General features: G+C 54.2%; 1 protein-coding gene across 27 annotated transcripts in view; it reads right to left on the minus strand.

Annotated features, from left to right (window-relative positions):
• Window positions 1–26,798, minus strand: part of RAP1GAP (RAP1 GTPase activating protein) — a 72,459-nt gene that overhangs the window by 40,473 nt on the left and 5,188 nt on the right. For 13 of the 27 annotated variants that reach the window (XR_010337752.1, XR_010337751.1, XR_010337749.1 and 10 more), the window contains one exon: window positions 12,893–12,928. The exons of 1 other annotated variant lie outside the window; for it this stretch is intronic. The gene's annotated coding sequence lies outside the window, so the exon portion shown is untranslated. Of the gene's footprint in view, window positions 1–1,845; window positions 1,882–12,892; window positions 12,929–26,798 lie in introns of those variants that run through there. 13 more of the 27 variants (XR_010337750.1, XR_001105345.3, XM_021668358.2 and 10 more) reach the window with 4 other exon arrangements.

Consider the following 26,798-nt stretch of genomic DNA (forward strand, 5'->3'; position numbering starts at 1 on the left):
TGTAAGGTACCAAGCTCCCATCAAGCAAAGACAGGGTGAGCTTCTAAGAGGTGTAGCCAGGGAGATCCCAAGGTGTGGGAACGGAAGGAGTGGTGGGGGGTTTATTAGAGGACTCAAGGTGTCTCCCACATTTGAAATTCTTTTTTTTGGTGGTGGTGGTTGGGGGACAGGGTCTCACTTTGTCGCCCAGGCTGGAGAGTAGTGGTGAGATCTCAGCTCATTGCAACCTTTGCCTCCTCGGCTCCAGCAATCCTCCCACGTCGGCCTCCCAAGCAGCTGGGACCACAAGTGCATGTCACCATATCCAGCTAATTTCTTAAAATTATTTTTTGAAGAGACAGGGCTTTACCATGTTGCCCAGGCTGGTCTCGAACTCCTGGACCCAAGTGATCCACCTGCCTCAGGCTCCCAAAGTGCTGGAATTACAGGCATGAGCCACTGCACCTGGCCCCACATCTGGAATTCTGTGCTTCTTGATGACTCTAGGATCCCCGTGGCTGAGGGCAGAGGCAATGGATGAATTCCCAAAAGGAAACAGACTTTCCCAGATCTGCTGGGGACACAGAGATTGCCACCACTTCTTAGGGCTGTTTGGTCACTCCTGTTAAAGATTCAAATGTGCATACTCTTTGGTCTAGCAACCCCATTTCTAGGCATTTATTCTCCAGAACTACTTAAACGAATGCATAAAAATATATGCACAAAAAAACAGTCACGAAGCTGGGTTTGCAACTGCAAACATCTGGAAGCCACTCCAATGTCCATTACAAGGAGATTGGTTAAATATATCAAACCATGAAATAATGGCAAAGGACTTCAGTCCTGATGGAAAAGAGGGTCTGAGGCATAAAGTGAATAGAGCAAGCTGCACATGACAAAAATCTCATTTGCAAAAATTTAAAATTACATGTCAAAATTTACATGGCTGTCTGGGAGTCATGGTCCATGCCTGTAGTCCTAGCACTTTGGGAGGCCAAGATGGGTGAATCACTTGAACCCAGGAGTGGTTCAACCACCCTGGGCAACGTAGTAAAACCCCATCTCTATCAAAAAAAAAACCCCACAAAACTTAGCCAGGTGTGGTGGTACATGCCTGTAGTCCCAGCTACTCAGGAAGCTGAGGTGGGAAGACTGAAAGACTGATTGACCCTGGGAGGTTGAGGCTGCAGGGAGCCAAGATCAAGATCATCAAACCACTGCACTCTAGCCTGAGTGACAGAGCAAGACCCTGTCTCCAAAAAAACAGAAAAAAACCCACCAGTTTCAGTGGTCATGCCTGTAAAGCACACTTTGGGAGGCCAAGGTGAGTGGATCACTTGAGGTTAGGAGTTTGAAGCCAGCTTCATTAACACGGTGAAACCCCATCTCTATTAAAAATACAAAATTAGCTGGACGTGGTGGCACATGTCTGTAATCTCAGCTACTTGGGAGGTTGAGGCAGTAGAATCACTTGAACCTGGGAGGAGGAGGTTGTGGTGAGCTGAGATTGTGCCACTGCTCTCCAGCCTGGGTGACAATGCAAGACTCTGTCTCAAAAAAAAAAAAAAAAAAAGAGAGAGAGAGAGAAAAGGGGTTTGCTGAGTACGGGACCTTGAGGCCCAAAAGCCCTCAGAACTTTGAGTGGGATGAAGCCCAGTTGGGCTGTATCTGTCTGTCTGTCCTCTCTCTTTTTAAACAAAAACATAAAAACAAAGTTTACATAGCTTATCTCTGAGAAGTAGGACCACGAGGAACTTCTGCCTTCTGTGGCAAATACTCTTCCGCATGGTTTGGATGTCTATAACAAACACTTAGTATTTGTGTAATCAGAAAAAAATTAAAGATTTTAGAAAGCTGAACACTTACCATGAGTCAGCTCTCGGAGCACCTGACTGCTTTACCATTTTCCAGCACCTGGAGAGGGAGGTGTGACTCACCCCTTATTCCAAGGGGGAGACGCTAACACCGAAAGCGATTAAACACCATGACCAATGTCCCCCAGCCAGGTGTGACAGGGCTGGGTTGCACCCCCATTCTGGCTGGCTCCTAAGCCCACACTCTTTCCCCTATGTTAGGCATTAGGCAACCTGCTCTGAGGGTCAGGGAAGAGAAGAGGCAGCCCAGAAGCGACCCAGGCAGCTGGGCACAGGATGTGCCCTGGACTTCAGCTGTTAGGTCTGGCAAGCCAGGCCAGCCAGGTAACCGTGTGTGGGGAAAGAGCTGTCTACCTCATTTGTAAACGCAAATGTAAGCTCTGCTCCTGGCACGGGCTCCACGCCCTGAGCTGCCCCGGGCTGGCAGGTGCCCAGCCCCACCCCTGGCACTACCCCCAGAGGCCTCAGGGTCACCAGGCAGGTGGGCACGTGCTGGCCCAGGCCCTTCCCTGGAGCTCTAAATAACTTAGTGTGTTGATCAGCCTGTTTATGGATGGATTTGGCATTGAAGGTCATTTGTCACCTCCTCAGTGAGAGCCTGGAAAAGTGACAAGCACACCTGAGTGTGCCTGAGTCTGCATGGCCAGCAAACAAGACCTGGAAGTCAGACAGACCCGAGTTCAAATCCTGCCTGTGCCAAGCTCTAGGTGTGTGGTCTAGGGAGAGTCCCTTCACCTCTCCGAGCCTCTGTTTCCTTGGCTATAAAACAGTGTTGAGAATTTCTCCCTGCAGGGCTGCTGAGAGCATTCAATGAGAGAATGCACGTGAAAGTGCCCTGTAAGCCAGAAGCCACTGTGCACATGTAGAGGAGAGTTATGACCTCACCCGTGTGGGGGTGGGCGGGGGGCATGCACACATCTGTGCCGATGTGGAGTGAGCAAAGAATCCACCCCAGCTGGACCAGAGGGCCCTGCCGCAGACTCAGCCGGTGGGTGGGGCGGTGTCTGACACTTTTCCTGGGAGTCGGCAGGCACCGGGTGTTCTGCAGCTCTGCCTGGCGGTGCGAGAGGGTGTGTGTGACTCTGTGGGTGAGAATGGAGATGGGAGGCCCCGGCAGGAGTGTGAATGGGTGTGGGAGGGAAAGCGCTTGTGTTGCATGTTTGGATCTGATCACGACACCCACCTGCCTAGAAGGCCCAATGGCTTCCCGTTGAGAGCAGGATCCAGACACGACTGCCTCACGTGGCCCACGAGGCCCTGCGTGTCTGCTCCCCATCCCTGGCCCCTCCCGCCCACCCAATGTCTCTGGCTTCATCCGGGGCCTCTTTCCTCCTTTCCCAGACTCCTTTCCGCTCCTCAGACCCGAGGTGCTCCTTCCTACCTCCAGGCCTCTACACGTGCTGTGCCCCTGCCTGCCACCCCCTTCCCGTCCGCCTGCATCACATTTCTGGTGCTGTGTCTGTATTCAGTCTTCCAGAGACCCCTCCCCAGACCAGGAGAAGCTGCTCCCAACCTGACCAGCTTTTCCAGAAGCCTTTCCTAGGCCTTCATGGATTTACCTGTTGGGTTTGCACATTTCATGGTGTGATCATTAGGCCACTGTCAGTCTCTCCAGCTAGAAATGGGGTTTCCTCGGGTCATGGCTGGGTCTGTTTGGGTCTGATTGGCTGCATGAATGAATGTATATGTCTGTGTCTTTATGTTCATGATGGGTTTGTCTCTACGAGGGTCAAGTCTATAAGTGTGAGTAGGGAAATGTGTGTGTATGTGTGTGCACGTGTAATGGGTCATCTCAAAGAACCTTTGGCCTGGGGGCAGGTGGGCTGAGAAAGGCTGAGGCATACTGGGGCCTGGGGTGAGGGAGAATAAGCACCAGCTCCCTTGTCCCCCACCACACCCCTCCTAAACTAGGCCCAGGGTCTCTGCGCCAGCTAGGTTCAGTCACCTCTAGGCTGGCAGCCTGGCAGCCTGGCTGTGCCCTGCAGTGAGCTCCACCCTACCTGCTCCTACAGCTTGGAGCCCAGCCTCCTGCTGCACAGCCCAGCTCACTCGAAGCCCAAGCCAAGCCTGGTCTTCCATGGCTGCCCATGATGCCCACCACCCCACAGGGCCTGCCTTGTGGGCAGCAGTTCTTTTTTTTTTTTTTGAGATGGAGTCTTGCTCTGCCACCCAAGCTGGAGCACAGTGGTGTGATCTCGACTCAAAGCAACCTCCACCTCTTGGGTTCAAGCGATTCTCCTTCCTCAGCCTCCCAAGTAGCTGGGATCAAGGCGTCTACCACTAGGCTCAGCTATTTTTTTTTTTTTCTGTATTTTTGGTAGAGATGGGGTTTCACCATGTTGGCCAGGCTTGTCTTGAACTCCTGACCTCAGATGATCCACCGGCCTTGGCCTCCCAGAGTGCTGGGATTACGGCACCTGGCTGGGCAGCAGTTCCTGATCTGAGAGAAGGAACTTCCAGCCTCTCTGCCTTCTCAGCCACCTCCACCTGCTGCCAGGAGATGATCTGGAATGTTCCAGCTTTGGGGAGAGGGAAGGAGTCCTATTCCTGCCCCAAATCCTTTACACTTTCTCTGCCCTCTGCCTGAACTACCCTTCCCACAGCCAGCTCCTTCCCATTCAGGCCTTGGAGAGGCCCCTCCCTGATACCTTAGCAAAGCCAGGCCTTGCACCCACCCTATCCGTACTACAAATCACCCATTTAAAATTACCTTAGTTGTCTGTTAGCTCCTTTTGTGTCTGTCTCCTGCACTGGAGGGTATGTGTGAAGCAGGGACCACGTTCTGTCAGGTTCACTGCTACATCCCCAATGCTTACACTAGCACCTGGCATGTGGTAGGAACTCCATAAATATTTGTTGAATGAACAAAAATGGCTAATGGAAGCCTTGAAAGATCCTGTGAGGTGAACATTGCCTCTGTTTGCAGGCATGGAAACTGAGGTTCAGAGAGGTTGTCTCTAGCCCAATATCACATAGCAAACACCTGGACCAGGTCAAACTTAGAGACCAGCTAACTCTGCTAGAACCCCAGCAGAGTGTATCACAGCTGATCGTCCCATTTTATAGGTATGAAAATGAGCCTCCAGGCTAAGCACGGTGGCTCACGCCTGTAATCCCAGCACTTTGGGGTCACCTGAGGTTGGGAGTTCAAGACCAGCCTGACCAACATGGAGAAATCCTGTCTCTACGAAAAAATACAAAATTAGCGGGGCGTGGTGGCGCATGCCTGTAATCCCACCTACTCGGAAGGCTGAGGCAGGAGAATCGCTTGAACCCAGGAGGTGAAGGTTGCAGTGAGCCAAGATTGCACCACTGTACTCCAGCCTGGGTAACAAGAGCAAAACTCCATCTCAAAAAAGAAAAAGGAAAGAAAGAAAGAGAGAGAGAGAGATAGAGATGGAGGGAGGGAGGGAGGCAGGGAGGAAGGAAAGAAAGAAAAAGAAAGAAGGAAGGAAGGAAGGAGAGAAAGAAAGAAAAGAAAGAGAGAGCCCCCAAGAGGGAGGGTGACATTCTCTAGGTCACTTGGGTCTGAAGCACGTGTTTCTTCCCGCATGCAGCATGTGGTCAGAAACAGCTGTGTTGTTACACCGGCCGGCCCTTTAGCAGCACCTCCTCGCTGCCTCTCACTCACTGTGAGGTAGGGGCCACGAACACTCCCACAGCTCAAAGGAATGAGCCAAGGCTCAGCAAGGTGAGGGACTCCTCAAGGTCACTGGCCAGTACCTGGCACCAGGCCCGTCAGACTCCAAAGTCAGTGTTCTCAGGGCCAGTGCCTAAGGCCAGTGCCCATGGCTGGGGAGTACAGTCATGTGTAGGCAGGCAGGTCACCTCCTGGCAGGGCAGGTGGCGAGCTTCCAGAGGACACAGTCTACACACCGATCAGCAATTCTGCACTGGTGCAGGCGTAGCAGGTAACCATGACCACCATGACTGCAGTAACCACAATAGCTGGCATCGATGGAGCATGTGCTTTGTGCCAGGCCCTGCTTTCAGGCCTTGGCACACATTATCTCATTTAATCCCTACACCAGTCTTCGAGGCAGTACTTTTATTGCCCTCATTTTATAGGTGAGGAACTGAGATCCAGAGAAGTTACCCAGCTTGCTCGAGTCACCCTGCCAGTGGTGGCCAACACAGCATCTGGAGTCCCAGCCCAAACTCCGGCTCCAGGGCTTTCACAACCCCACACTAAGAGCTCAGTCAGGGCCTCCCTGAGCTGGGGACTGACAGCTCCTGGAGCAGGGCGGAGGGTGGCTGATTGGACCCTAGCAGGCCTCTGCCATGGAGGCTCAGGGGTTCAGAGCCCTCCAGCGTAGCCCACAGAAGTCCCAGCGGGGCCTGTAAGGACATGACCTGGTGGCTGTCTCTCTTCCCTTCACCTGTCAGGCCCAACTCAGTCTTACATCCAGCACGTGCCACAACATGCTTTTCTCCTCCACATTGCTGACCTGCCACCTCTTGTTCTTGGAACATTCTCATGCAGTGTGCACGTCCCTTCCCCACTGCACGCACGCGCGCGCGCACGCGCACACACACACACATACGCTGCCATTTGGCCCACTTCGACTTCCAAGTCACCTCCTCCAAAAAGCCTTCCTTGATTCCCAGATGTGGGCAGGAGTCCCTTCTCTGAGCTCTCAGCAACCCTCACGCCTCCCTAGTTAGCACTTGTCATTCCCATCAAACCACCCCTTTCCTTATGTCCCTCTCCAGACTCTGAACCCCAGGAGAAGTGACCTCATCTATTAACTCCACCACCATGTCCCTAGTGCCCAGCACAGGCTTTGGCCCTAGGAGGATGTCTCCACACTAAATGCTTATCGACTTAGTTTGCTGAATGAATGAATTTTGGGGAAGACCCTGAACGCAGAAGGCCTTGCCAGGATCTGGGCTATAAGAAAATCCCCTCTTTAACCATCCACTCATCCTGGCCACCACAGTGCCTAAAATTCTATCGCTAGAGAATCTCTCTTTGGATTAATGAGTCTTTCCTCTGAAATGTGAACACTTAGTTAGAGGGGAGAGCATGCCCTGAGCACCCACTCTGCACTCATTTCATCACAAGCAATACTGTTTCCATTGCTGTGGACAATCTGAGGTTTGGAGAGGCAGAGCAGATGGGGTAAGGCCACACAGCAAGTAAGTGGAAGTTGAACTGGGTATTTGAACTCAGGTCTACCTAACAGAACTCAAATATTTCCATGCACCTCAGACAAATAGACTAGTATGCGAGCATCACCAGGAGGTAGGGGCACACGGGGCCAAACAGAGCAGCGACCTCAGGGCTGCAAGAGCCCCCTCTTCACGGTGCTGAGGACAGATGAGGGATAGCAGAGTTGTGCACAAGTGAGATGAGGACCCACTTCTCAGGATCACACAGCCAAACAGTGGCAGTCCCAGAGCCACAACCCATGTGGAGATTTCCTCTTGTCTCCTGAAGCTACAGGGAATCCTTTCTGGAAGAAGAGGGTCTCTCTGTCACTAAGCTCACTCACACCTCAGAGCCTTTGCACCTGCTGCTCCCTCTGTCTGGACACCCCGCCAGCTCCCCCATGGCCAGCTCTGATCATCCTTCAGGTATTGTTTCAAACACCCCTTCTTCAGAAAGGCCTCCCAGGACTCCTTCATTTTCCAGCCACACAGCACAGGGTGACAGGCAAACTGGAGCCTGGCTACTCAGGCTCCAATCTCAGCTTTGTCAAGGACCTTGAACAGGTTACTTAACCTCTCTTTGCCTCAGTTTCCCAGCCCTAAACGAGGGTTCATAATGGTCTTGCCTCACAGGGCTGTTGTGAAGATCAAATCTATGACATGTGCAGAGTGCTCTGAAACAGCCCTGCATGTGCTCAGCTCTCCATGAGGACCAGCTCTGGTTAGCATGCAGCCTTGCTTTGAAATTTAGTGCACCCAGCTGGGCGAGGTGGCTCACGCCTGTAATCCCAGCACTTCGGAAAGCCAAGGTGGGCAGATCATAAGGTCAGGAGTTCGAGAACAGCCTGGCCAATATGGTGAAACCCATCTCTACTAAAAATATGAAAATGAGCCAGGCATGGTGGTGGGTGCCTGTAATCCCAGCTACTTGGGAGGTTGAGGCAGAAGAATCGCTTGAACCCGGGAGGCAGAGGTTGCAGTGAGCTGAGATTGTGCTACTGTACTCCAGCCTGAGCGACAGAACGAGACCTCATCTCAAAAAAAAAGAAAAAGAAAAAGAAAAAGAAAAGAAATTCATGGACACATCAGAGGTTGTTTCCTTATCTATTTACTTATAGTCTGCCTCCCCCATTCCCGATTTCACAGAGGAGGAAATCCAGGCTCAGAGAGGTGAAGTACTGGCCAAATCAAGCTCTCTGAGGATAGGGGCTGGGCCTGTCTTGTTTTCTGCTGAATATGCAGTAACTAAAACCATGACTGGCCTATAGTAGGTGTTCAGTGGTTACTTGTGGCTGGATGAATAAATGATGAACAAATGACCACAGCATTATTACTCTGAGGTTCTGTACAGCCAGGAGCTTGTGCATCTAAGATTCTATTTCAGCCCACCTCTGCCCACTCTGGTCCCAAATGACCCCCAGCTCAATCGAAGTCTCAGCCTCTCTAGGAAGTGGCTGCTAGGGACTGGGCACAGTGCCTCACACCTGTAATCCTAGCACTTTGGGAGGCTGAGATAGGTGGACTGCTAGAGCCCAGGAGGTTGAGGCTGCAGTGAGCTGAGACTGCCCCACTGTACTCCAGCCTAGGTGACAAAGTGAGACCCTGTCTCAAAAAATGAAAATAAAAATAAAATAAAATAAAGAGAAGTGGCTGCTAGGATAGCCACACTATGAGCTGGGGACCAACATCCATGCCCCTGCCCCCAGTAGAACCCCCTCACCCTGGCTGGGACAAGGGGATGAGGCAGGAGCTGCCTTGGCATTTGCCTTGGGAGATCCCTGCCCAGAGGTATAGTCGTGGCCATGGGCTCAGGAAGCAGCTGCTAGCTCCCCCATCCCATACACTGCCAGCTGCCCGCCGGGGGCCTGCCCACCAGATGCATAATAGATGAGGAGGCCCAGTGGGCTGTGCCTGCTTGGCATTTCAGAGACACTAATGAGGCCAGCCTCGTGCTTCCTGCAGCAGCATGCAGGCCCCTGGGGCCTCTGGCTCAGTGATCACCACAAGGAGCCACCTGAGGACAGGGCCACCTACCCCAGCCCACCACTCAGCACAAGTAGCACTCAGGAGAGCAAGGGCTAAAGGCATGGGCTCAGAGTGGCATCGCTGTCAGTCTTGGTCAACCCCTCACTGACTGCATGCCCTTAGGCCACCACTTCCTCTCTCTGAGCCTCAGTTTCCTCATCTGTAAAATGGGGATGGACAATAGTAAGGAACAGACAGTATTCTGTAAGGCTGGTGTCAGGATGGAATGAAATGATTCAGGTAAGTGCTTGGCCCAGGGCCTGGGATATAGGAAGTGCTCCATTTATGGGCGCAACTGGCACCAATTCTGTGAGGAGGAAACATCTCAGCACCCAGATGGGGCTTCCCAGCAGGACACATGGAGCTGAGCAGGGACTCCCATTTGGCTGGCATTCAGGGCCACTTCACTCTTCCCTCCTCCCTCACCCCATAACCAAGACCTTCCCCATTTCTGCAGCTTCACCACCTCTGACCAAAATCCCTTCCTCGGCAGAAGAAAGAGTAGGATTCGAATCCAACTCTCACCACCTGTGACTAAGCCAGAGCCTCCACCACTCTCAGTCTTGGTTTTGACCTCTAAACTTGGAACTACAGGCCAAACTGCAGGACCGATGGCAGGATTTAGTGAGACCTCCAGGGTATAATGCCTGGCACACTGTCAGCTCTTAATCCTTGCTGGTTCTGCCTCCACCTCCCAGGCTCCCAGTTTTAAGGCCAAAGTTAACTCTCCTCTTCCCAGAGGTATTTTCAGAACCCTCCTGCCTTGTGCAAGTCCACTTAGCCATTCCTCTACCCTGACACTGCTCCATCTCCCACCCTCCATTTGAATACACCTTAAATGTCCAGCCCCCATTCTAGGACATCTGGGTCCCTTAGGGCTGCAGAACCAGAGTCACCCACTGTCCCCAACAGTGCCTCCCAACCCTCACACTGGGCCTCATTCCTCTTGCATTTGTACACCTACTGAGCTCCTCCACTGCAGACAACCTGCTGAGGGGGCTGGAGATGCCTAGGGGAACTCAGCCGTGATCACATCTGGCCTCTACCAGGACTCACTGCTCCCTTAATTCAAGCCCTAACCTCTTAATCCTGTTTTGTAAAGGGATGATAAAAATCACCTCCTCCAGGAAGCCTTCCCAGCCTAATGACAAGGTTTTACTCATTTCCCTCACTGAACACATTCAATTCAATTCCACAAGCATTAAGCATTTATGGGCATGGTAGTTGCACAAGACCATGTGGAGGACAGAGACAGGAGAAAAGTACAGCCTGGCCTTTACAGGAGAAACTGGGGCTAAGTTGAGTTCAAATATGACTCAATGGGAGGCCAAGGTGGGCAGATCACTTGAGCTCGGGAGTTTGAGACCATGGTCAACATGGTGAGACCTTGTCTCTACTAAAAATACAAAAATAATTATCCAGGAGTGATGGCACACACCTGTGGTCCCAGCTACTCAGGAGGCTGAGGCAAGAGAATCACTTGAACCCAGGAGGTGGAGGTTGCAGTGAGCCAAGATTATGCCAATACACTCCAGCCTGGGTGACAGGGTGAGACCCTGTTTCCAAAAAAACAAAAAGTGACTCAAGCACCTCTGCTTTGAAGGAGTTCTGAGCCTGCTCTGCACTGCAGGGTTATGTCAACATATGCAGCTCAGCTGAAGTCAGCTCCCTGAAACACCCTATTCCACAAGCACATATTGAGCACCAAGTGCGGCCCAGAGAGGGAAACTGACCTGCCAGAGTCACACAACGAGAATGTGGCAGAGGCAGATTCAAGTCCACACCGTCAGACTCTGAAGTCCTTGCTCTTTCCCCTACCCCAGGAACACTCACGAACGTGTGCTCTATAGCAGCAGAGGAGGCATTTTAAAGAGAGAACGGAGATGTGGGGATCAAGAAAGAAAACACCCAACAAATAGTGACAAAGGTGGGCTGGAGGTGTGGCAAGGGCCTGTGGAAATGGAAGTAGAGGGACGTCAAGGGGAGGTGAAGCTAACTGGGGCCATGTTCCCGTTGATCAGAAATGCAGGGCAAGGGAGAAGCGAGCCCCAAACTAGAAAGGGAGGTGGAGACAGGCCTTGAGTGCCAGGAGATCATGATTAATGATCAAAATGGCCACCGGCGACTGAGTGCTAACCATATGCCAAGCAGGGGATGGAGTTAAGCGACGGTCTTTGGCAGCTGGGAAGGGAGTACCTAGGGGTTAGCACCTTGGACAGCGGCCCCAGCTAGGCGGACACGGACAAAGCATTGTGGGTAATGGGGCGTGTCCTGGGGAATGGCCGATATTTACTTGATAGATGGGTCAACTGAGGCCCAGAGCGGGGATGGGACTCGCCCAAAGTCACACAGCTGGCCAGTTACAATCAGTCCTGGGCCTTCCTCTCTGGCTTAGAGCTCCCTAGGGTGGGCCTTCTGGGTGGCCCTCTGAGTCTTCCCTTAAGCGCATCCTTCGTTCAGACCCTTCTTGTGGCCTGGTGGCCCTGGAACAGAGTAGGTGAGGCTCTGGGCTCTGCACAGTCTGGAAGACCAAGGTTTGAATCCCAACTGCTTGTGTGACCTTGGGCAACTCATTTCCTCACTCCGGGCTCCATTGTTCTCGTCTGTAATTAGAGATAATAGCCCCTAACTCTGAGGTGTGGTCAAAGTTACATGAGATAACACATGTCAGGCACCCAGTGCAGTACCCAGTGCACAGCAGGTGCCCGACAACAAGTGGCAGTTGTCAGTGGTGTTATTACTAAACTCCCTGGAGGAAAGGATGGCACCTTCCTTACCTCTGCCTGTATCCCCCTTCAGTCTGCCCCTGCTCTGAGCATAGCACACCATCTTGCAGAAGGAGGGCTCAAATGGACTAGGCACAGCAGCAGGAGATGATGCCCAGAAAGGGAGAGGAAGCGGCCTGAGGTTGCATGGAGGGCATCAAAGGCAAATAGAAAGGTAGGCTGGGAGCTCAGTCAGGGCACTCTGTGTACCTCCCACCCCAGGCCTGGCTTCCCACGAGGGCCCTGCAGGGGCAATGGTGCCAGATGGAAGTTGCCCAGCAGCTGGGGGGTACTGCAGGACCCACAGATCCCAGGAAGCCCTGAGCAGGGGCAGGAAGCAGCAGCCAGAGCCATCGGGGGGGCTTCCTGCTGGAGGTGAAGCAGCAGCAGGAGAGGCCATCCAGGTCCATGTGATGCTGATGTCAGGGAAGCCGGGAGGGACCCACCTCCTGGGGCATCGGGGTGCCACGGTGTATCCCGAGGTGAGGCTGCACCTCTACCCATTGCCTCTTGGTACTGGGAAGCTGCAGATACAGCTGCCTCATTCCCTCCTCCTCCAAAGAGAGGGCAGCCCCAGACACAGGAAATATGGGAGGTGGGGGTTCTGAGGGCTGTGGGGAGAGGGTAACTAGAGGATCTGGGGTCGGTAAAGGCTAAGGGCACCCCTAGCCCAGTGAGGGACCACCCTGAGGTGGGAAGAAATAGAGAAGAACAAAAGGAAGAAAGCATTTTAGCAAAGACCTGCAATATGCCAGGTCCAGTTTTTGTTTTTGTTCTTTTCACTTTACAGCCTATAAATGGGCATTTTAATCCCCATTTCACAGATGAGAAAACTGAGGTTCACAGAGGTTAAGGAATTTCTGAAGGTCACACAGGCAGTGGCAGAGTGATGATGCAAACCTGATTTGCCTGCATCCAAAGCTCTCTAGAAAGTACTCTGGGGACAGACCTGGTAAGAGGGTCTGCCCACTCCCTTGCCCTGAGAGGATGGTTGGAGGGTTGGCGAGATCTGGCATTGCAGGGGTGAGAATGTATTGGGGGTATCTTCAGGGACCAGCCAAGGCAGCCCAGGCCCTCCTGAGAGTCCCCAGTACTCACCACACACTCCGGCGAGGGGTGAAGGACTTGTCCACCCTGAAACACAGCAAAAGGGACCATAAGTGAGGGGACATCCCTATTCACCAGGTTGGCCCAGCACATCAGCCCCACCTGCACTGCGCCACCCTCCCAGAGGGGCTGGAGAAGGTCCTGTTTCTAAGGATGCCTGATGCAGTCACTGTCACCCTTAGGCTGCAGGGGCCCAACTGTCAGATTAAGGACATGGGAAGGCATGGGGGTTAAAGTGCTGGGAAAAGAGGCAGGACTGGGGGCAGTGGGTAGGGGGCAGGCTGTGGGGTGTTAGCAGGGGTGGGGGGACAGGTGGAGTAGGACAGTGACTACAGCAGTTTGGATCATGGCAAGGATATAGGGGTATGGTTGAGGCTAGCTTAGAGCCTTTCCAGGCAGGATCGAACAGTTTGCTGGATGTTTATGGTTTATGGTGGGCAGAAAGAACATCAGCCCCAAGGCCTGTAGCCTGTCTCAATCCTGAAGCTATTCACTCACATCCTGGTGGATACCCAGGAAGCAAATATCTGTGAATCTGGGAGGAGATCTAGGTGGAGCTTCCCCCCACTTTCACCCCAACACACATACCCTGCTCCCCAAAACCTTCAGGGGTACCCCAGACTTTGTTTCCCCCAAACCCTCCCAGATCCAGCCCCAGGGAGCATGTGTGGGTAGCTCCCTACCCCCGATTCTCCCACTGCCCTCTGAGGGCACTTGGTGCTGCTGGGGGCAGGGGCTGAGTTTCTTGGCCCTTCCCATGTCCCTAATCTGACAGTTGGGCCCCTGCAGTTTGTTGTCCAGCTGTTGGGACAACAAACAACCCACCTCCTGCCCAGAGGCAAGAAAGGGATGAGGAGGGAGCCCAGCCTGACCCTGCCAGTGAGGGGCATCCTCCGGAGGGCAGGGCTGAGGGCTCCCAGGGACAGCTGATGGGGAAGGCTGATTCTGCAGACAGAGAGGCCAAAGAGGCCAGGACTTGCCCAAGGTCACAGAACAGGACCGAGCCTGTGAGCTGCCCCTCAGTGTCGGCTGGCCAGGAAACTCAGGGCCCAGCCCAGGCTCCTCCTGTCACCTGAAAGCTAGCAAGACCCCAGACGGAGGGATAGCCTCTGGCCTCTCACCCCACCCCGCCCCTCTGCTGGGGTCCCCTCAGAAGTTGAGTGTCCACAAGGGGAAGGCAGCTTGTACACAATCCCCATAGCTCAGAGAGCACTGACTAGGCCCATAAACAAACCCCAGCCCTCCACACCCCAAGGTGAGTCCTGTGGGTCCCTCTGACTGCTGGGAGGCAGGGCCTGGGGAAGGTCATGGATCCACTTGTCTGGCTGGGCAGGCACTCTGGGCCCACTCTGTGTAACCCATCTTCCCTCCTATTTGCCACATCTTCGCAACAGGCAAAAATCCTCATCCCACCTCTGCACCCCTGGACCCCAAGAGGAACCTGCTGCTACTCGGAGCTCCTCCAAGCCTCCAAGCCCAGGCAGCCAGAAGCCCAGGGAGGAGGGAGTTCCCAAGAGCCAGGACGCAGGCAGGAGGGCAGACTGGTGCCCAGGGTGGGCAGGGCCTGCTAAGGGCTTCTAGAGTCCCTTTATCCAGAGCCTCATGGAGGGGCCCAGCAGCTGCAGAGGCAAAGTGGGAGCTCCAGCAGAGCCTTCCCCGACCTGCCTGCCCCCACTCCCGCATACCTACACATGTGAGCAGGCGCGCACACATGCACGCGCACACACAGGCCCAGTAAACCCCGCAGCCCCAGTTACACACATAAGCGCCACTGTCGTGTGCTTAGACAAACACGGCAGTGTCCATCCCGCGCTCACCTCCCCACACACGCACATGGACTCACAATGGGAACACACACAGACACAGAAACACACACACACAGTCAGGCGCCGCAACACGACAGTCATGCGCGCATTGAGATCAAACGCTCAGCCCCCACAGCAGTCACAGCTCAGACCCACCCGCCCGAGCGCGCGCACGCCCCGCGCTCCCCCCACGAGCGCACACGCACACGCGCGCACATACACGCGCGCACGCGCCCCGCCCCGCCCCGCGCCCTACCCGCCGTAGGCCCCGAAGGTGAAGCTGCGCTTCCGGCCGCTCATGGTGCCGCCGCCGCCGCCCGGCCCGGCCCGCGCGAGCCGGAGCCGCCTTCCCGCGCCCGGGTCACCTTGGCAACGCGGCCGCCCCGCCCCCGCCACAGCTCTGGTCCGTCCGCGCCCCCGCGGGCCGCGGTCCAGCTGCCGGGGGCCGCTGGCGCAGAAAGAGCCGCTTGTTCGCGCCGGCCGGGCGGGGGCTTCGCGGGACTTTCCGAGCCGGGCCCGGTCCGGCGAGGGGTGCGGGACCCGGGGCAGCCCCTCCCCCACCCCCTTCTTCCCCCGCAGCCGCCGCGCCCCATCTGGGCCGCAGACCCTCTGCTGGGGGACGCCCTCCTCCCGCCCCCACGAGCCGCTGCGCTCCTCGGCTGATCCGTCCCCAGCATCACGAGCTGGGAGCTCCCTCCCGGCCGGGCCGAGACCTCGGAAGCCTGGGTCTGCACGGCGGGCATGTCCCACCCCTCCCTGTCCCTCGAATTTCTCATCCGTAAAGTGGGATTCCTCCCGCCGGCCTTCTAGGACCTGGGGGTGACGAAGTGAATGCACGCACGTAAAGCGCTGGGCCCAGGCCCTGGAGCACAGCAGACGCTTAATAAATGCCGGCTACAGGAATTCCGTAGCGGAGACAGGCATTCAGCCCTTCTCGCGACCGAACCAGTGAAGGAAGAACAGTCTCCAATAGCCGCTCCTTGCCGACCTGTCTCGCTTTCTCCCAGGAGGCCCCCTACCCTTTGCCCTAGTGAGGAGGGGGAGCAAAAGGGAGGGGCGGAGATGCCCCACCCCCAACCTTGGAAACTCCTGCAGCCCAGGTACCAGCCTTTAGAGGGAACTGGGCTCCGCGTTCTGCAGCAGGTTCTCTCATTCACTCAACAAACACTCCAAGTCCCTCTTCTGTACCCAGCTCTCCCAGAGTTCAGAGTCCAGTGCTCTTCCTTACAGTAAGCTGTTTCCCTACCCAAGTGGAGATGTGCCCCCAGACACTGGGTCACTAGCCCCGACCCCAGGGCACACTGCCCTCCACCCCAACACCCACTCTCTCCCCCCCATAGAAGGAGAGATCATTCCCCTAGGCCCTGCACCCAAGGAGGCCCCCACAGTCTCGAGGTTTTCTATGGGATTTTCTGTTTAAGCAAACTGCACGCACAGATGTAGCCGGGATGAGGGAGGAAGGATGACCAAGGGCACAAGGACAGGGCAGCAGGGATTCTTCAGAAGCCTTTCGGGAGCTGTTCCACCTGGGACCTGGGCCTGGGCTTGAGGAGCTCCAGCATCCCTGGGAAACGACGAGTCTGGGTATCAGGCCCCACAGTTTGTCTCACCTAAGCAGGGTAGGTGGCCCTGCAGTTTCCCCACTTAAGACATGAAGAAATTGAGATCCTAGCTCACACCAATTACTTCTCTCTTGGGAATCTGCCCTCAGCCCCCACTCGGCTCCCACCCAGGACCTTTTCTCTGCACATTCTGGGAGGTGCAGGAGTCATCAAGAGCCCCTCGTAGGGTTCAAAGCCTGGGCAGGGCAAACATTTCCTCATTCCCAGAACTATGTCTCTTGGTTTTCAGCCCTCAGGGAGGGTCTGGCTCCCCCTTGCAAGGTGCTCTGGAGCCTGGTCTGGGCCCCTTCTGCTCTGACCAAGGCTGCAGATTCCTGGGGGGAGGAATCACGCCAGGGCAGTGTGGAAGCAGCCTGGGAGGGCTCCTGAGGGATGGGTCCTGGGAGCACCGAGATTTGCCTGAGAAGGGGGGAACTGACTTCCCTCCTTCCTTCCTTCTTTCCTTCATTCCTTCCCTCCTTCCTTCCTTCCCTCCTTCCTTTCTTCCTTCCTCCCTCCCTCCTTTCTCCCTCCCTTCCTCCCTCCCTCCCTTCCTCCTTCCTTCCTCCCTCTCTCCCTTCTTCCTTTCTAAGTAGAGGCAGCAGCAGCAGGGGCTCTCAGAGGTGGGAGGCAGTGGGGTAGAGGACTAAAGAGCTTGGCCTGGGCTGTGGGGATGTGCACGGGCCTGGGCTGGGGCCTGGATTCCAGCCACATCTGGGCTGCTGCACCCCCTTAGACATGGACCTACACCTCGCCACTCTTTTCAATGGGAATGATTCCTGAGTGGTTCTGTATGCCCAGTTGGCAGAGTGGCCAAGGGGCCGCCATCGTGCCAAGTTTCCCAGCCGGGCCTGGCCCCTGGGAGGCCCTGCTGGTACTGGGACAGTGGGCCCTTGAGAGGGGCCATGGGGGCTGCAGGGTTCCCACTGAAGACAAAGAGCCCAGTGTGGGCTCCGGCCTCTCTGCTCAGACCAGCTGCAGCTGCTTCATTGGCAAGGGATGGGGGTGGGGGTAGGAGTGGCAGTGGTTAGTGGGGCTCACGTTCCCTTGGCCAGGGTTGCAGCAGGACATTCTCTGACCAGCTCCTGGTCCCTTGATGACAGCTGAATTTAAATGCACCTTGTTAACCTGCAAGACCACCTCCAAGAATTTACCCTCTGTGTCATCGCATGTGAACCTGTAGACAAACGGCAAGGACACGGGACATTGAGACATGTGCTTATATCTTCATCCCTGAAGGCTAAAATCTCAGCTCTCCCACTTGTCACCTGTGTGACCTTGGGCAAGTTACTTAAGCTTTCTGTGCCTCAGTTTATTCATCTGCAAAATGGGGTTGGTAATGAAAATAACAGTACCTACTTCAAAGGGTTTTGCCAAGGATGAAATAAGTTATTGATGATAAAGCGTCGAGAATAGTCGAGTATTTGCCACTCAACATGTGTTTGTTAAATAAAACATTTGCTGGCTGAGCATGGTGGTTCACAACTGTAATCCCAGCACTTTAGGAGACTGAATAGGGAGGATCACTTGAGACCAGGAGTTGGAGACCAGCCTAGGCAACATAGTGAGACTCCGTCTCTACAGAAAGTCTAAAAATTAGCTAGCTGTGATGATGCACATATACGGTCCCAGTGACTAGAGAGGCTGAGGTGGGAGGATTGCTCAAGCCTGGTAGGTTGAGGTTGCAGTAAGCCCTGATTACACCACTGCACTCCAGCCTGGGTGACCGAGCAGATAGAGATCCTGTCTTGAAAAGAAAAAGAAAGGTCAGGCATGGTGGCTCACACCTGTAATCCCAGCACTCTGGGAGGCCGAGTCGGGTGGATCACTTGAGGTCAGGAGTTCGAGACCAGCCTGGCCAACATGGTGAAGCCCTGTCTCTACTAAAATACAAAAATCAGCCAGGCATGGTGGTGGGCACCAGTAGTCCCATCTACTCAGGAGGCAGAGGTTGCAGTCAGTGCAGAGGGCGACACAGCAAGACTCAACAAATGGCCACCAGAGGAAATTTGAGAAATATGGTCCATGTATGCCTTACAGTATCATGCAGCTATGGGAGAGATCTGTGTGTGAGCATGTGGAATGCCTCCAGGACTGACACACACACACAGAGGCAGTGTGACAGGGACCAGGGCTGGACCAAACTCTGATGCTTCCTAGCTGTGTGACGTCAAACACGTTAGTAAACATCCCGTGACACTGGCCTCACTGGCCCCTGTGATGGGGAGATCACCTCTCCGCAGTCAGCACTGCAGAGAGTGGGTGCTTGCTGACTGGCACTGGGAAGTCACTGCCATCTTTGAAGGAGGTTGAGGCCCCTTCTTCCTTGGCCTTCAGCCTCTTACCTAGAAAACAGTGCCAGGCTGCTTTCTAGGGTCCAGGCCCTCCCTCTGGGAGGAAGCCTCCCCTCTGGGCCTCCTAGATTTGTACCCAAGCTGCCAGACGGCAGAGGAAGAGAGAAGAGCACAGTGTGGAGGGTTGCAGAGCTCCCTTTACAAATTTACCTCTCATTGAACTCTGGGTGCTCTACCCACCTACCTCCAGCTCCCCCTTTTCAGGGAAGTGCAAGGGCAGAGAGGGAGGAGCAGGCCCCTGGGAAGATCTCAGGCCTGGGCTCTAGGTGGAACTGGTGGGGTCAACTCTTGCCAGAGTCCCCAACAGCCTCCTCCCCTCCCCCAGCCATCCTCATTCAGGATATCTGCCCTGGGCCTCTTGGGCAGGAGAGGAGGCGTTCCTGGGCTTCCTGCCCTGGCCCAGGCAGCCTCCTGTGTGGCTTTGCATTAATCAGTTTTTCTCTCTGGGCCTCAGTTTGTTCATCTGTTAAACCCCTACTCTCACTTTGCTGGGTTAAAGATCTAACAATGGAAAGATAGATTTGCCTTGAGAGAATTCTGCTAGCTATGGAAGCATCAGTATCCTTACTTTGCCCATGGCCTTTCCAAGCCACACCCAGTCAGTCCCAGGAAGCTTCTGGAAAAAGAGTCTCCTGGGGTTTCCCTAGCCCCTGAGAAGGGAGGGAACAGTGGGTAGTACTTGGCTCACAGCCCTTCCCTAGGCAGCTGGCCAGTGAGGTTACTGAGCCAGCCTCTGCCCTGGCTCTGAGACTCCTGCTCTATTGAATGGGTTTCTGAGATCCCTGCCTACTCAAAGGGACCCCATCAGGGACCAGGAAGATCTGGCCTGGCCAGAGTACCTGCCCCCACTCAGGCTGTACCCTGAGGATGTGTCTCTCTCATCTTCATGCAGATCATGTGCCTTGAAGGGCCCTGGGACAGCACCCAGGTGCACATTCTTTCATTCCTTCCCGTCATTCAATAAATGTATATTGGGCACCCACTGTGGGGCTGACACTGTTCAGACACTGGCGACAGAGTCTGAACAAGACAGACAAGGTCTCTGGTAGACCTGTGTGCACACTTGCACACAAACTTTCCCGGGTCACACATGTACTTGCTTAGTACTGTGCCATGCACATGGAAAGAGATATCTAACTCATGCCACCAGAGATCGCACCAAGAGCAAATGCATGTAGACATGCTCACGTGACCATCAGCCCCTACGCTGCAAATCCACAAGCACATGCACATGAAAAGGTCAACTCAGGCTCCCACCCACAGCTCCCCAATCAGTGCTCACTCGCCTACCGACTCTGCTGGGTTTGTACCTGCATGTGAGCACCCACTAATGATGGCAGATACAGGCACAGGAACCTCAGGCCCACACACCCTTACTGAAATCACATTGTGTTCATACAGTATACACAGACAGATGGGTACACACCTCATATACACACATGGAGCATCCAGCTAACTACTGGGAAGAAATAAAGGTAGGAGACAGAATGGCTCTTTGGGGGTCAGAGAAATGTGCAATTGCTACATCTCCAAGGATTGCAGAGTGGAGGCCAAGACTCTTCTCATGTATCATAGGCTTGCGTCCAGCCAGCCAGCCTCCCTCTCCTACCTCCCCTGTGAAGGCCGTGGCCCTCCCAGCCCATTTTCAGGGACAGTTCGACAAAGCTGGGAGGGAAACTGCCTGATGCCCAGAGCTCCCCTCAGGAAGCTGGGCTGACGGAGCCCAGATCTAGAGGGACCTGCATGTGGCCCCAGCTCTGCTGGCAACCCACCATTTCTCATCACAAGTGCCTTCCCACTTTTGGCCTCTGCTGGTTCGTCTATAATGGGTGGAGATGGATTCTTAACAGTTCCTTATGATGCCACTCTCCCATGAGGCCAACCAGTCTGGGACTCTGAGAGTCCCCCTTCACCCCAACAAGGTCCTTACTGAGGCAGTGGCTCTCAACAAGGGTGGCTCTACCCCTCAGAGGGCACCAGAGTGGTTTTGGCCCCCAGAAATGATGGATGGGGTCACCACTGTCATTCAGTGGGCAGGGGACAGGAAAGCTACGCTGGCGAGAGTCCTACTCCAGACTTGTTATCAAATATCCTCCTAGGTATTCAAGTGGGTAAAAAGCCCATGTAACCCATCCTAGAACCTAACTCTGGTTTACAAATGAGTATTTTTTGGTGTGGCTTTAATCCATAATAAATTTTTCAGACTACTGAAGTCATTCTGAACTAGAGGTCAGGTACAACGACGTGATTTTCTGCTCTTAAAATCTAAGGGTCTGTAATCCCAGCACTTTGGGAGGCCGAGGCGGGTGGATCACGAGGTCGAGAGATCGAGACCATCCTGGTCAACATTGTGAAACCCCGTCTCTATTAATACAAAAAAATTAGCTGGGCACGGTGGCACGTGCCTGTAATCCCAGCTACTCAGGAGGCTGAGGCAGGAGAATTGCCTGAACCCAGGAGGCGGAGGTTGCGGTGAGCCGAGATCGCGCCATTGCACTCCAGCCTGGGTAACAAGAGCGAGACTCCGTCTCAAAAAAAAAAAAAAAAAAAAAAAAAAAAAAAAAAAAAAATCTAAGGGTAGGCTGGGCTCTGTGGCTCACACCTGTAATCTCATCAATTTGGGAGGCCGAGGTGGGTGGATTACCTGAGGTCAGGAGTTTGAGACCAGCCTGACCAAAATGGAGAAACCCCATCTCTACTAAAAATACAAAATTAGACAGGCGTGATGGTGCATGCCTGTAATCCCAGCTACTCAGGAGGCTGAGGCAGGAGAATCGCTTGAACCCGAGAGGCAGAGGTTGCAGTGACCCGAGATTGCACCATTGCACTCCAGCCTGGGGAACAAGAGTGAAACTCCATCTCAAAAAAAAAAAAAATTAAATCTAAGGTTATATATTTAATACACAGGTGCCCAAGGCTGGTTACTTAATTAGCTGTTGTGGTGTGGTCATGCCAGAGCATTCATGTAGGGAGGTGGAGGGCCTTTTTCATCTCTTATGCCAGTATACAGTTGGTTTTTGAAGTCAGGTGTCTAGGTATCACCTAGGAATATCATGATAGAAAAATGAAGAACGTTGTTTTTTTTTTTTTTTTTTTTTTTTTTTTGGAGACCGAGTTTCACTCTTGTTGCCCAGGCTGGAGTGCAATGGCACGATCTCGGCTCACTGCAACCTCCGTCTCCCAGGTTCAAGCAATTCTCCTGCCTCAGCCTCCCAAGTAGCTGGGATTACAGGCGCCCAACACCACACCCAGCTAATTTTTTGGAATTTTAGTAGAGACAGGGTTTCACCATGTTAGCCAGGCTGCTCTCGATCTCCTGACCTCGTGATCCACCCGCCTCGGCCTCCCAAAGTAGTGGGATTACAGGCGTGAGACACCGCGCCCAGCCAAAGGACGCTTTTTAAAACGTGTTCTCTAATGGGTCCGGGAGTCCGCCACGGTCTCGGGCGCCCCTAAGTGGTTGTAACGAGAACTGCAGGAGAGGGCCGGCCGGGCTCCAGTACCAGGGACAGCGCCCCGGGCGCCTCTCCGAGAAGGGTGGGGACCCGGAGCCGCCCGGACAGCGCCCCGAGTCACCTGCCGCGCGCTCGCCGCCCTCCGCACTTCCTCACTCTTCCCTTACGCGGAAGCGGCCCCAGCGCCCATCCTCGCCCTCTTCCCGGCGTCAGGCGCCGCGCGTCTCCAGCTCACAAGGGTGCACCTGCGCCCGCCCACTGTGCTCTCGGCTCCCCCTCCCGCGGGACACGTTCTCTCGGTGCGCAGATCACGGAGCCGCACCTACGCGTTCCGGGACCTCTGTGATCCTGACAACAGCCCCGTGAGGCTGATCATGCAAGAATTACATGTCTGCCATGGCTGACGGGGAAAACTGAGGTGTGCAAACAGAGCAGGTCCAGCTCTTCCAAGCTCCCCAGGACCTCAGTCCCCATCACCCCTGCACTGCGGCTCAGTGACACAGCCCCTTCTAGTTCCCGAGGTCTTGTACCAAGCACTTTCATCCAGTCTTTATACCCACCCTGTAAATTAGGTACAATCATCTCCCCCATTTCACAGATCAGGAAGCTGAGATCTCAGAGGCTGAGTGGCTTGCCTAAGGATTGGTGGATGCAGATACGGCTACAAAACCTCTCTGAGGTCTTCACACTGCTCTGAGTCACTGTGAGGGACGCTCCTGCCAGGAAGAAAGTCCTTCCAACAGTACATGCTGGCCTGCCCTGGCTGCTCTGTCCTGCCATCCTCAGGGGCTTCAATGCCTCCTGGGCTAGAATGGAGGCATGGAGCCTTGAGATCTCTCACAGAAGAACCTGATCTCCCCAACCTTACAAGCTTTAGCCTCACAAAGCACCTCCCAAAGACACACAGTAGGTGCTTAATAAACCTGTTGCTTGGCTCAAGCCCTGCCTTCCAGGAGCCAGGGTTCTAAATGCATACCACACAGCCTGGACACAGAGCAGGGCAGAGTGAGCCAGTGAGGAAGGGCATGGCTCAAGAGCTAGACAGAATGGGCTCCAACTCAGCTTTTTGTTGTTGTTTGTTTGTTTTTTTGAGATGGAGTCCTTCTCTGTTGCCCAGGCTGGAATGCAATGACATGATCTCGGCTCACTGCAACCTCTGCCTCTGGGGTTCAAGCAATTCTCCTGCCTCAGCCTCCCAAGTAGCCAGGATTACAGGTGCCCGTCACCATACCCAGCTGATTTCTGTATTTTTAATAGAGATGGAGTTTCACCATATTGGCCAGGCTGGTCTAGAACTCCCAACCTCAAGTGATCCTCCTGCCTTGGCCTCCCAAAGGGCTGCAATTAAGACAAGAGTCACTGCACCCAGCCCCAACTCAGTCTTGAATTGTGACCATCAGCCTTAGTTTCCATGTCTGGAAAATAGAGATGACACTAGCTCTTAGCTCACAGGGTGATGGCGTGTTAAACAAGGTGATGCACAGACACCTTGGCATGATGCCTTGTGTTTATGAATGGCTTGCACAGTGGTGGCTGTTAACACTGTTGCCAGTAGGGTCTTCTTTGGGATATACAAAGCCCAGGAACCCCAGCTGAGTCATGCCCTCATTTACCCCAAGGGTAAATCAGGTGGGCAGGAGGAGCAGAGAAAAAGGCTGCAAATGTAGTCGGTCTGGGTTGGGGACAGAAGGAGGAAGATGGGTGGGGCACCGTGGCTCATGCTTGTAATCGCAGCACTTTGAGTGACCGAGGCAGGTGGATCACCTGAGGTCAGGAGTTTGAGAACAGCCTGGCCAACATGGTGAAACCCCATTTCTATGAAAAATACAAAAATTAGCTGGGCGTGGTGGTGCGTGCCTGTGGTCCTGGCTACTCAGGGGGCTGAGGCACGAGAATTGCTTTAACTCAGGAGGCCAGAGTGCAGCGAGCTGAGATTGTGCCACTGCACTCCAGTCTGGGCAACAGAGCAAGACTCCATCTCCAGAAAAAAAAAAAGGAGGAGGGAGAGGCAGCCATCCTTGGTGGAGGCAGAGAGCTTAGCAGTGTCTGAGACTCCCTGCCTCATTACCTAATCTCTGACCCTCAACCCTGATCAGCTCTATGATCTCCTTGTTTTAGTGAGCACTCCATAAATGTTCAATGAATGAATGATGTCCCACATTGACTATGAACAAAAAGAAACAGAAAGTCAACTTTAGAGTCCGATCATAATATATATAAGGCCTGGCATCAGCATAGGCTTGGAATCAGATAGACCTGTGCTGAAATCCCTGCTCTGCCACTTCCTGGCTTGTGACTTTGGGCCATTTTCATGACCTCTCAAAGCCTCAGTTTCTTCATCTGTAAAAGGGGATGGTAATGATAATACCCGTACTTACCTCACAGGATTGTTCTTAGGATAAGTGTAAAGTGCTTGGCCCTGGCACACAACAAATGAGGACTGCCTTTCGTACTGTTACTGGACACGTGCAAGTACGGCTATGAGCTGAGGCAGGAAATCTGAGTTCTAAGCCCAGCTCCACCACTGGCTCACAGTGTAACTGTGGGCAGGTCCCCCGTTTCCTTCTCTGAATAATGAGGCCTCTTCAAGGGCCCTTCTCAACTGATTTCCTGGGGCAGCATAGCCCCTATTGGCATGCCAGGCAGGGAAGTCTTGGGAACAGCTCTGCCCACCCGTCTGTCTCTTCCAGACCATGCCACTGAAGGGGGTGGTGTTCCCGTGACAGGGAGGTAGGCAGGCATCACTGGGAGTCTCAGAACCTCATCTGATACCTGCCCTGGTCCCACTCAGACCTCTCAGGACCAGCCCCACTCCATTGCAGGGTGCAGCCCCAAAGCCACGTCACATAGGCTTTGGGTCTCAGAAGGAAGAGACCTGTACCAAGGTCAACTGTGTGCCCCAAGGTCCATCTCTTTGCCTCTATGAACCTTAGTTTCCTCACCCACAAAATGGGGACAAGTCTTGCTGGCCTCAAGGGCTCCGGCACACCCAGCAGCAACCCAGATGTGAAAGTCCTTTGTGAATTGCTCCCATCAGGCGTAATCATGATAATTACAATCTGTAAAACGAAGGGGTTGGACCAGCTGATCTCCACGGGCTCCTTCCCAGCTCTGAAGCTGAGGATTTCTTGGGTTTCCAAGCTGGGAATTTACACAGACGTAGGGAGCCAGAAGTCAGGGTCTGCGGGATTGCGTGTCCATGGGAACCCCTGAAAAATCATTCCCATTCATCCTTTCCCACAGGCCAGTCTGGGGCACTCCCCAGGAATAGGCCATGGGGAGGGGGAGCTGGAAGCTTCAGGGCCAAGTCCTGTAGGTGTGAGCCTCCGAGTCTGAGCCCCACCCCTGCCCCTGCCCAGAATTGCTCCAATTACCCAGAGCACAGACTCTGGATGGTGCCCTCTTCAACCCCCTTTCATTCTGCATGCACTACACAGAAATGGCTAAAAGTAGTCACACAACCCTCAATTCAAATCTCAGCCCCAGCCACTCACCAGCTGGGTGACCGGGGCAGGCTATTTAACCTCTCTGAGCCTTTGAGGGTTGCTAAGAACGGTTGCTCTGAGGATTAAATGAGCTAGATCCATGAAAAGTGCTTAGCATAAGGCCCAGCAAGTGCTCAATGAATGCCCCCACATGCATTGTACTGCTCAGGCCCATTCTGTCTCCCTCCAACCAGAATCTTCCTAGAATTCCTGAGCTAGCTGCCCAGTTCCCACCTTGACTGCCACGGGGTAGGCCCAGTGGTGTAGGGTTAGGGCAAAGGCAGGGGGCAGGTCCCAGGCTTCCCTACCCTTCAGAGGACCACAGAGCCCACACCTCTCCAACCAGGGAGGGCTGTGGGCCTGGGGACTGGGACAGATGAGGTCTTTGTCCCAGGGGCTCTGCCCAGTCCTGTTTCTAGAGGCAGAGAGCCCTGGGAGAGGGGCTGTAAAGGCACCTCTATCCCTGGCAAAGCTACCACACCTCAAGTGAAAAGCAAGCGGTGAGCGAGGCAAGGCTAGAGCCTTCAGCCCCATGGCATCCTGACCCTGCTGCCCAGGTGGGCACAGTGCCTACAGCAGTCTGCTAGGGGGTGGGTGGCCTCTCTCTGGACCTCCAAGATAGGGGAAGATGCAAGAGGCTGATGATGGTGGCAGCCCCTTGAGGGTCCCTGACACTGCCAACTTCTGAGCAAGAAGAATCAGGGCTGCCCTGGCAGTTCTGCCACTGAGCCTGCAGGCAAGAAGTTCCCAAGGTCATCCTCCATCAGCCACCTCCACACTATCCCTGGAGCCCTAATTCAAGGAGTAGGGCCTTGCAGAGGGCTGTCCTCTGAGCGGGGTACTAGGGTGGCTTTCCCTGCAGAATTGGGGCTCAGAGTTCAGGAGCCAAGCAGAAGGCTGAACCCCTCTGCCCCACCTCCACCTTCCCTCTGCTGCCCCCACAGCCTGGCTGCGGCAGACACATGGCCCCTGTGGCCTTGAGAAGGTCACAGCCTCTGAGGTGGCTCAGGGTCTGATCCTCATCCACTGCTTCACCACCCCAGCCTTGCCAGCAGATCCACAGTCTCAGGGGAGCCTGAGGGACAGGTACTGTAGTTTCAAGAAAGACTGCAGTCCCCCAGAGACACAACACACTTGAGGCTCACACAACAGTCACCAGCTTCAACTCATGGGAGCTGTACTGCAAAGACAGAAACC

The sequence above is a fragment of the Aotus nancymaae genome, unplaced genomic scaffold (assembly GCF_030222135.1).
Source record: "Aotus nancymaae isolate 86718 unplaced genomic scaffold, 86718_ANA_hifiasm-v0.15.2.pri h1tg000053l, whole genome shotgun sequence".
In the NCBI taxonomy this organism is placed as follows: Eukaryota; Metazoa; Chordata; class Mammalia; order Primates; family Aotidae; genus Aotus; species Aotus nancymaae.